Below are 12015 nucleotides of genomic sequence, written 5' to 3' on the forward strand. Positions count from 1 at the left end.
CCAAATCTAATGTGATCTCTCCAAACTAAGAGAGGTTATTGTAGACCTCAACATCACTATCCTATATAATTCAACATTTCATTGATAGCCCCCATGATCTCTGAGTTACGACCCTTAGAAGATCAATCTCCAAATGCACTTAGAGCATCTTAGAGACATTTTGGTACAGGTGTAGGGCCCATTTACTGTTGCACCAAAAGCCATGACTGTTAGTGAGTTAGGATAAACCACAAACAGAAATAAAAACTACATGAAAATATAACCAATAATAGAAAATAATAGATCACACAAAAATGAACACAAGGCACCAAGATTTAACGTGGTTCACCCAATCCCTGGGCTACGTCCACCAAACAACAAGTCTGATCCTATTACAATCCAGTGATTACAACCTAATTACAATCTGTAATCCCTTATAGCTCAATACTGCCACAAGAACCAATTTTGCATCACAACATAATGAAAAAATACCCAACCCTAAAACATTTTATACAAGTATTAAATCGCTTTAGGGTTATAACATGTCGGCTATAATTAGCCATAACTTTAGTGGCGAATCTATGAATGGCGAATAATACCAAAATGATTGGCGAATAGTACCAAAATTTTTTTTTTGGGGCGATGCCCCAAACCCCACTAATTATGAAGTATGTATAGTACTTTCCTAATTAGTCACCACAATCTAACAATCTCCCACTTGGGGACTGATCAGGCTCCACATTAAACAACAATCACCCACTTGGAGACTGATCCTGTAGCAATACCACTACCACATGGGGCTCCCACTAGATCAAACCACCCTAGACTCTATTGTTCTTTTATTCATCTTCAGTCTAAAAGACCAACCGAAGCTAAAGAGGAGTTCAGCTTCTCCCTTGTTACAACCTTTGTCAACATATCTGCTAGATTGTCATTGGTATGTATCTTCTCCAGCTTTAACTGTCCATCCTTCAAAACTGACCGAATGAAATGGTACCACAATTGTATGTGTTTGGTCTTAGAATGTAGAGCTGAATTCTTAGCAAGATGAATGGCACTCTGACTATCTATGAACAAATAATTATCCTTCTTAGGATGTCCCAATTCTTCCAAGAAGAACTGAAGCCATATCATCTCCTTGGCTGCCTCTGTAGCAGCAACATACTCTGCCTCTATAGTGGATAGAGCATTAATCTTTTGTAACCTAGAAACCCAGCTCACAACTGCCCCACCAACAGTAAAGACATAACCTGTAGTACTCCGCTTGGTATCAATATCCCCTACCAAATCTGAGTCAACATAGCCCTGTAAATCAATATTAGAGCCCCCAAAGTGTAAACACTTATTGGATGTTCCTCTCAAATATCGAAGAATCCACTTGACAGCATTCTAATGCTCAAATCTTGGATGACTCATGTACCTACTAATGACTCCCACTGCATGTGTAATATCTGGCCTAGTGCATACCATAGCATACATCAAGCTTCTACAACTGAAGCATAGGTACCTTGGACTTCTTATCCTCCTCTTCCTGTGTCTTGGGACACATCTCCTTAGTCAATTTCAAATGACCAAGTAAAGGTGTGCTGACAGCTTTAGCATTCTCCATAGAGAAACGTTGCAACACCTTCTCAACATAATCAGCTTGAGATAGCATCAATGTTCTGTTCTTCCTATCTCTACAAATCTTCATACCAAGGATTTGTTTGCTACCCCCAAATCCTTCATAGCAAATGCATGTGCTAATTGGCGTTTCAACCCCTTAATATGATCCATGTTAGACCCAGCTACAAGCATATCATCAACATATAGACATAAAGTAATGTAGCTATCATCACCCAACCTCTTAAAATAAACACAATAATCTGAATGACACCTGTTATAGCCATGCTCATGCATAAACCTGTCAAATTTCAGATACCATTGCTGAGGTGCTTGCTTCAAGCCATATCAACTTTTCTTCAATTTGCACGCTAAGTTCTCCTTACCTTTGACCTCAAATCCTCGTGGCTGGACCATATATATTTCTTCATCCAAATCACCATGAAGAAAGGCTATTTTAACATCCAACTGCTCTAAATGCAAATCTTCAGTAGCCACAAGACTTAAAACAGTATGGATAGAAGTCATTTTAACAACAGGAGAAAATATCTCATCAAAATCAATTCCCTTTTTCTGTGCAAATCCTTTTACAACTAACCTGGCCTTAAATCTTTTCTTACCTCCTTCCTCTTCTTTCAACCTATAAACCCACTTATTATGTAAAGCCTTTTTACCTGCAGGCAACTTGCATAGATTCCATGTCTTATTCTATAGCGAAGAGTCCATTTCATCTTTCATTGCAGACTCCCACTAAATCTTAGTATCCACCTACACAGCTTCATCATAACTTTCAGGTTCACCAGCATCAGTAAGTAAAATAGAATACAAAAAGGGAGAAAATCTTTGTGGAGGTCTAATTTGCCTCATTGACCGTCTAACATTCACTAGTATGTGTGGTATTTGTTGTTGCAGTTGTTGCACATCATGAGGAATGGCAGGAACATCAAATTTTGGAGTATCATCCAACACTACATAATCATCTTCTTTCTTCTCATGTTGCTGCAATAGATCTTTGTACAACACTTTCTCATTGAATATGACATCCCGACTTCTAACAATTTTAAGATTTTCAAAATCCCAAAGCCTACAACCAAATTCATTAATGCCATATCCAACAAAGACACATTTCTTTGATTTAGCTTCTAGCTTGGTTCTATTTTCAGAGTCTATATGAGCAAAAGCTTTACAGCCGAAGGTCTTGAGAAAAGAATAACTCACCTTCTTACCAGTCCATGCTTCCTCTGGAATACCACAACCCAAAGGAGTAGAGGGACCTCTATTAATCAAATATACTGTAGTATTAATAGCCTCTACCCACATGTGTAAGGGCAACCTAGCATGCAACCTCATCCTCCTTGCACGCTCCATTATAGTCCTGTTCATGCGTTTAGCCACTCCATTTTCCTGTGGAGTCCTTGGAATAGTTTTCTGTCTACGAATACCATTAGTGGAGAAATAATCTTCAAATTCATGACTACAATACTCACCACCATTATCAGATCTGAGACATTTTAATTTCTTACCAGTCTCATTTTCAACCAAGCATTTCCATTTCTTAAAAGTTTGAAATACATCAGATTTATGTCTAAGGAAATAAACCCATACTTTTCTAGTTGTGTCATCAATAAATGTAACATAATAATGAGAGCCACCAAGGGAAGATACCTGAGCTGGTCCCCATACATCTGTATGCACAAGCTCTAATTTCTCCTTTTTGTTTTCCTTCCCTGTCTTTACAAAACTCACTCTCTTTTGTTTTCCATACACACAACTTTCACAAAAATCCATATTAACACATTTTAGACCTGGTAAAACTTTCTTTGAATGAAGTAATTTCATACCTTTCTCACTCATGTGCCCAAGTCTAATGTGCCACAGTGCTGTATCAGAATCTACAACAACTATTTGTTCTCCCTGCTCAACTGCAGCAATTGTTCCTGAACATTCATTTTTCTCTGAAACAATCAAAGTAGTAGGAACAATATGACCTGTACAAAGATATAAGGTGCCTACCTTCACACCTTTTTCTACTACAAGGGAACCTTTTGAAACCTTCCAATTTTTATCATTAAATGTAACTACACAACCCTCATCACCGAGTTGCCTGGCTGAAATTAAATTTCTACTCAGCCTTGGAACATGTCTTACCTCATGTAGTAGCCAATGATTCCCATTCTGTAACTTAATCTTAATTTTTCCCTTTCCAACAATCTGATAGGGTTCATTATCCCCCAAATAAACAAGCCCAAAATCCCCTTGGACATAATCAATGAAATAACTTCTATAAGGTGTAGCATGAAATGAAGCACCAGAATCTAAAACCCATGAATCATCAACACTCTCTAAAGATAGAAGCAAAGCATCCTCTTCGGATTTGTTACTTACCACATTTCCCTCCTTGTCTCCATCTGATTTATCTCCTTCATTTTTTTTCGATTCCAGCAATCTTTCTTTTTGTACCCTGGTTTCCCACAGTACCAGTAATCATTTGGTCCTCTCGATTGAGACCTCCTCCCCTTTGACTTTCCTCTTGATTTCCCATGATTTCCAGAGTTACTTCCTCTTTCAGTCGTTCTACCCCTACTTTGTGCATTCAAAGCACTTCCTGATGTAGATCCACCTGAGGATTTCCTATGAGTTTCCTCACTCAAAACAACACCGATCACATCATCATATGTTAGGGTACTAGATCTATGAACAAAATTACTCACTGCCATTACCAAGCCATTCCAGCTTTCAGGCAAAGAACACAAAATCAAGAGAGCTCTAATTTCTTCATCAAAATTGATACCCACAGAAGATAACTAACTAGTAATAGTATTAAACTCATTTAAATGATCTGCAATAGATCCACCTTCTTCCATTTTCATATTAAATAAACACTTCATGAGAAATACCTTGTTTGAAGCGGAGGGCTTTTCATACAGTGTCACTAGGGTTTTCATCAAATCTTCTGTCGTCTTTGCTTTTGTAATATTAAATGCCACCGATGGTGCCAAGCATAACCGAATACTTCCAAGTGCCTTTCTATCCAAAAGATCCCATTCAGCCTCTGACATAGTTCCTTGATTCTTGGCTTTTCCTTCCAACGACTTCCATAAATCCTTCTGATATAGATAGTCTTCCATTTGCATCTTCCATAACTGGAAGTTCTGCCCATTAAACCTGTCAACCCTCAGCTTACCCTCATTTGCCATCGCTCCCACTCAACCGTGAGACTTTCCTACAGAGGATAACTGAAAGACAACCTCGCTCTGATACCACTTGTAGGGCCCATTTACCATTGCACTAAAAGCCATGACTATTAGTGAACATGGAACACCACATAATTAACCACCTGTGGGCAGGGGAGCGCGTCGCATCACCCAACAACAAGGTGACCGCAAACATTGTAGGCTCTCTATGGTTGGAATTATGGTGTCACCAGGGTTGACCTATCCATTTGGAGCTAATGGAGATGAAAATTTGATGCCAAGATAAATGGTTTCAAAGTTACACAGTGATGCACCAATGAATTGAGGCACGTTGCAAGTTTTAGCATCAGGCGAGACTGTTGTGCCAAATCAAAATCAATGTGATCTCTCTGAAATGAGAGAGGTTATTGTAGATCTCAACATCACTATCTTGTATCATTCAAAATTTTACCAATAGCTACTACGAGCTCTGAGTTAGGACCCTTAGAAGATCGATCTCCAAACACACTTAGAGCATCTTAGGCTCTCTGTGGTCGGAACAATTACATTGAATTTACCTTTAATCTATTTAATATAAAAAAACATAAATTAGTGAACTATGTGAAAAGATATAATAAATCAATGAGTTCATATTTCCAATATTTCAAGTGTTCTATCATAATTACAACTAAATGATATAAATATGGATATATCTTTTCCATACGTAGTTATGTATATGGAACAAAAAGTATGCAATGTACATTGATGTGCATACTAAAGTCCTTGTGTATATCATTGATAGAACCATATACATGTACACAACAACCAAAAAGCATATAGACTAAACTATCATATAATTGACTTCGTTCTACTCCTTAAAATTGTTCCTATCTTTATGCATTGCTATTGTTGAAGACACCTACAATTCAATATTATAGCAAATGTTAGTATTGTGTGCATTTAATATTAAGTACAAGTATAAGGATATAATTAACATATGAAACTAAATTTAAAGCATATAATTAACATATGAAACCTTGTTGTGAGTTAGTATTACCCAGTGAAGTATTCTCAAAGGATCATCTCTCTATTTGAGGGTCTCTAATAGGGTTTTGTGATCATCGTTACTAATAGTAAAAATTTCTTTTAATTTTGGTCTTCCTTGATGCTTCAACAACTTCACATCTGCTTCTATAATAAGATGTGAATATATGAGATTTTTGTTTGAGTATTTGAATGCAAGAATTCCATTCTTTCTATGCATGTATGTTCACAACCATGTTCCAGCAACAATAACTGAACCAATAGAATATGTGAATCCATCATCATTTGTAATCAATTGTGCAAGATTTTTTTTACCTCTTATACAATGTGCTAACCAAAAATCACATTTCTCATCATTCCCTTGTGGTGCAACCAATGCAAAGACTTGTCCTAGCTAAAGAAGATCTGATAGATAGTTATGGTCAACAGAACTGTCCATGTCATCATTTCTAATAAATGAAATGAGAGATAATGGAGTAAGATAATGTGGAGTCCATGTATCCACCCACTTGCTTGACTCACACTAATCTCAACAACATTGAAAACAACTCGGACAAAAGCAAGTTAGTTGTCGCGTCCAAATAGTCCACGTACTACAATAAGAGCTGTGAAATAAATGCATCTTTGAAGAATCTATGACTATAGCACAATCCATTCTCTCACCAAAGGACCCATCCTCAACCAACCAAAAGAACCTACACACTACTAAATCAAGAGTTCTCCCCTATGATAATGCATAAGTACACCAATCAACTATGGTACAAGCATCAAGAAGTTATGTTGCCGAATTCTTCATTTGATCCTTCACTAGAGCTCTCTTCACATATGCCCCCGCTACATCATGTTCCCCTTTCCCATGTCTAGACTCAAAAAAAAATCCAAATATGAGGTACATTCATATTTACATGAATTCTACAAAACCAAAAAAATATGCAAGCATTCTTGAATTGACCTATGCAATTATCTGACCAAATGAGATGTCTATCCATAGCAATATCATATTCTTGTAAGAACTGAAAATAATTTTCGAAACAATGTTGGCCAAACTCATGAGAGTGAGATCTATCATCACTCATATACAAGTGGCACTCTCTAATTATCTTTTGGTTATCTTCCGCACTATCAGGGGCATGTCTATATGTTATGTGGACAAAAATAGCAATTTGAATGGAGTTGTAATATTTAGATTGTGTGTCATTTTGGGGTTGTAATGTATAGTTCTCTATAAAGTCAACATCTGATATAATAGTGCCAATGGAGAAAGTATCATTACACATTTTAAATTGTTGATCCAACCATTGAGACCTATGATTATGCCTTGCATACTTGTAAATTTTTTTTTCCTTGAAATCTGAAATAAAATCAGCTATACTCATTTTTTTTCAACTAACTCACATCTAGAGCCTTCACCTCCATTTTTCAATGTGTATTTCATTGTTTTATAAACCTTATTTGAAACTAATGTCTTTCCAATATCTTCTTCGCACCCCTCATGTTAACATGTCAAAAAAATTAATAAACCGCCACATTGTAAGCATTTCTCATTTAAGCAATCATTTCTATAAAAGAAACAAACATCATCTTTAAGACATAAGAATTGATCTAGTAATGATATTGATGATTTGGAAGGCAAGTAGCACCACAAATTTCCAACATTTCATTAGTATGCAAAAAAGAATTGATAGAGCATAATACTTCATCGTGCATAGAAAGCTCCACATGATATTTGCAACAACATGTATTTTGAATCTTAAGAAGTGCATAATAAAATGGATTCATTGATTCAAAAGTGCTTTGTGATATATGTGATGTTGGATTAGTCTCACAAAACTATTTGAACAAAATTGTTTGACTTACCTCCAAATAATGTTTTGGATGTGGGGTACAATCTTTATTGCCAATTCTCAACTTCAAAACATCCTTTGCATTTGGTGACACTCTTGAGCTAGTGTGCCAAAATTGTGCAATTTGTTCCTTTACACCCTCTGTTAGTTTATTAGCAGAATGTGTGAGTCTCCCACAATAAGCCCATGTATTAGTTTGAAGAGGATCGTCAGGACTCTCTCTTCTTTTAAGTGCTTTACTAAAAGTTATATGACTTATGTTTAAGTCGACACAAGTTTGTCTAATAAATCTCACTTTTCTCAAATGATGACTTACCAAAGAAGTTGTGAAAGCCCTAAAAGTAGTTGTCTTGTCATTTTCCTTGCTCTTATTTCCTATTCTATTGAGTGCACTGAAAAGATTCTTCACAATAATGACATTTCTCTCAATTTTTTTGTCCACATGAATTTTTATTTTTGATAGCATAGGTCTTTATTTTTGCATCCTTAACAATTGTACAAAAAGTTGGCATTGATCCACCAATGTCTTGTTTCCAAAAAAATGTTCATACAATCTTGAAACCCACAACCAAACTATTCTATGTGATCTTTTCCCTTCCATTGTGCTCAAAATGTCCTCATCAAACTCTAATAACCATTTCTGTGTTCTACCAAGTTTAGGGTCAGATGTTTGTCTCTCTTAATTATAAGGAACCTCATTTCAATTATAACAAGGAGACATGTAAGGTTTATTTGCAACATTATCACTATCATTCTCAATTATTATATTTTCCCTCTCAAGCTCTACATTTTCCTCTTCGATTATTAAATTGTCATTCACAACATGAAGTTGATTCATATTACCAAATTCAACATCATCTAAACTAAAAGCTACTATTATGGGCTTGACCTCGTTGACATTTAACATACCTTGTCTCTTTTTACAATGGTTTTCCCTATCTTTTGCCCTATATTCTTCAATTTTTTCATTCGTCACCTTCCTCTTCTACTTAGACTTTTGCCTACTACTACTCTTCATAGTGTCAGCAATCATAGGACACCAAATCAAATGATTGAACCAAAATTTGAAATTTTGGATCTCGAATTTTATTTTTTGCATGCAAAAACCTCAAACCCCATGAAAAAGTGATTAGTTTTTTGCATGTCTCTGGTAAGGGGACCACAATCACTTTTTTAAAAAGTTCAACAATAAAATTTTGAGTACCTAATATTTCCTGTCAAATGTATTTAGAAATCAAAAGGAAAATGGAGGGTTGAGATTGAAAGTTGAAGAATGGTCCTCATTACCCCCTCCATGATCCATGTAAGGTGTTTTGACAAAAGGTCCTCATTAATTTTTAGGATTATAGTTTAATATTTACAATTATTCTTTATCATTTAGGATTATAATATAGGGTTATATATTTTAGGCTTAGATTAGGATATGTGTTCACATCATAGTTACTATTATGTTTAGGGTTAGGATTTAGGGTTAGATTATAACATTTAAGATTAGGATTTTAAAAAAGTGTTAAGATTAGGGATTAGCATTTAGGATTAAGGTTTAGGGTTTAGGGTTTTGTGTTGTATTTTAACATATATAATTAGGATATAACATTTCATAGTAGGGTTTAGCATTTACAATTATGCTTACCATTTGATTTTATATTTTGTTAGGATTTAGGGTAACTTAGAACTTAGGATAAGGGTTGGGATTCAATATTAGGGTTTAAAATTCAAGATTAGTTATTATAGATAAGTATTAGAATTACATCTTAACATTTAGAATTAGGTGTTAGAATTTACACTTAGGATTTACTATTTAGGGTTATTATTTAAAATCTAGATTGAAGAATTTAGGGTCTAACATTGTGGATTAAAGTTTTGCATTTAGGATTATGGTTAAGAAATAAGGCTTTCAAGTTTAGGATCATGGTTTTGTATTTACAATCAAAACAACATATGCCTCTAGGGATCATAGGTGAACCTATGGCCCCTTTCAAGCCATATAATCAATATAACATATGTCCCTAGGGGTCCTAGGACCCCAAGGACATATGTTGTCAGCTAATGCATTGAAACATACGATCAATACAACATATATCCTAGGACCCTGGGGACATATATTGTCATCAAATGTGTCAAAAGGGGTCATAGGTTCACCTATGACACCTTTCGACCCATACGTGAACATACGATCAATGTAACATATGTCCTTAGGGGTCTTAGGACCCTGAGGACATATGTTGTTAGCAAATGCATCAAAAGGGGTCATAAGTGAACATATGGCCCCTTTCAACCCATTCAATGACAAAATATGTCCATAGGGGTCCTAAGACCCCTAGGGACATATGTAGTATTGATTGTATGTGTCGAAAGGGATCATAGGTCAACCTATGGACCCTTTTGACCCATATAATCAATACAACCTATGTCCCTAGGGGCTTTAGGGACATATGTTATCAACGAATGTGTCAAAAGGGATAATAGGTTCACCTATGGCCCGTTTCGACCCATACAATCAATACACCATATGTCCCTAGGGTTCCAAGGATGTTGGGGACATATGTTGTCATTGAATGAGCAAAAGGTGTCATAGGTGAACCTATGATTCCTTTCGACACATTCTCTGACAACATATATCCCTAGGGGTCCTAAGACCCCTGGGATATATGTTGTTAGTGAATGTGTCAAAAGGGTTCATAAGTGAATCTATGGCCCATTTCAACCCATACAATAAATAAAACATATGTCCCTAAGGGTCCCTAAGGACATATGTTAACAAATCTTTCAACTCATACGTGATGCAAGAGCATCCACTAGTGTAAGGTCAATCCTGTATCACCTAAAAATATGCTTAGTGTTAATTTTTGTTTATGTAATCTTTATTTTTGGATGCCCATTTGGATCAAAAAGAGATTCCAACTCTCATAGTTCCACTATTATTTTTTGGGTTAGAGTTTTTGAGCACCTTGGGATATGTGTCAATGTAGAAAATAAATTATTTTGTAACTAAGACATAATTATGATGAGTTAGAGGGTGTAAGTTGGAGGGATGATTATATTTCTAATTTAAAGCACTCCAGAGAAAGAATCAAGTCAAAATGCTTTACGATTTGAAAGTTATTGTAGTTTTAAGTTGCCTGGAGACCCCTAAGAGTGCTTCAAAGTCAAATTTAAGGCACTAGACGGCCTCATATGGGCCCAAAAAATGGGGGATGAGTGTATCTTGTCCATAGGGCTATAGAGTACTTGGAGAGCTTTTCAAAAATGTAAACAGTTTGTCAATCAAAATCCTAGATCAAAAGTTATGCCTCCTAGAAGTTGGACTACCATTTTTGGATTCTTCTAATTTTACACCGACTTCTGACATGTTTTCTAGAACCTTCCATTTTGGTGATGGATGCCAAATGGAATATTCTAAAATTTATTCCTAACCCTAAACCTAATTCAGGTTACTTAAGGTCATTTATGGCATTGTAAATGCAGTTTTTGTGGAGTTTGGGGGAAGGTACCTGTGAGGAGGGTTTTTCTCCAGAATTAGACAACATTGTAAGCCCCTAGGGCATGCCATTAAGTTTATTCTCATTGTACTAAATGTAATAGCATATCATTTCTGATAATAATATTCCTCTTTTTCATTTTGTGCTCATTTTGTCTTGGGTCGTGCCCTCATCAAGTGGTATCAGAGTAGGTTTTCCTGAGTGTGTAGACATAGTGTTGACTATGAGGCAGTTTGCACCAGGATTGTGTGGTTGTGGGTTTTGATATAGTGAGAAGATGCCTCCATGAAGGGAGCCTGGTGGAAGGGCCAGAGTTGTTCCTCCTGAGGTTAGAGCCCTCCAGAGACAAGTTCAGGTATTGTAAGAGAGATCTGTAGAGGTATGAATATTGTCATAGGTGATGAAAGTGAGGAAGAAAATGAAGAAAAAGGAAATATTGCACAAGAAGGGGAAGGAGACAGAGAAGTCCTAAAATAGGTGTAGGAGAATATTTTTAGGGTCATTGCTAAGCTAGGAAAATGACTTAAAATTGACATCGGCATATTTTTGAGAAATCTAAACCCATATGAGTTGATCGACTGGATCAATGAGCTAGAGGAGTATTTTGAGTATGACGATATTAAGGACCTAATAGGGTTATTTTTGCAAAGGCCAAAATGAAAGGCCATACCAAAATCTCATGGAAAGAGATTCAATTGGAAGGAAATAGAAGAGGAAAGGAGAAAATCACAAGATGGGATTGCATGGTGGACAAACTAAAGAAGCAGTTCATTCCTATTGATTACGAGCTTGATTTGTTCAAGAAGATGCAAGGGTTAAAGCAAGCTAGAAAATCTATCCAGGAATACACAAAGGAATTTTACCAAGTCCTTATTAGGCTAGGGCATGTAG

This window comes from Cupressus sempervirens, chromosome 5 (assembly GCF_028749045.1).
Source record: "Cupressus sempervirens isolate cs-2001-9-10 chromosome 5, ASM2874904v1, whole genome shotgun sequence".
Lineage (NCBI taxonomy): Eukaryota > Viridiplantae > Streptophyta > Pinopsida > Cupressales > Cupressaceae > Cupressus > Cupressus sempervirens.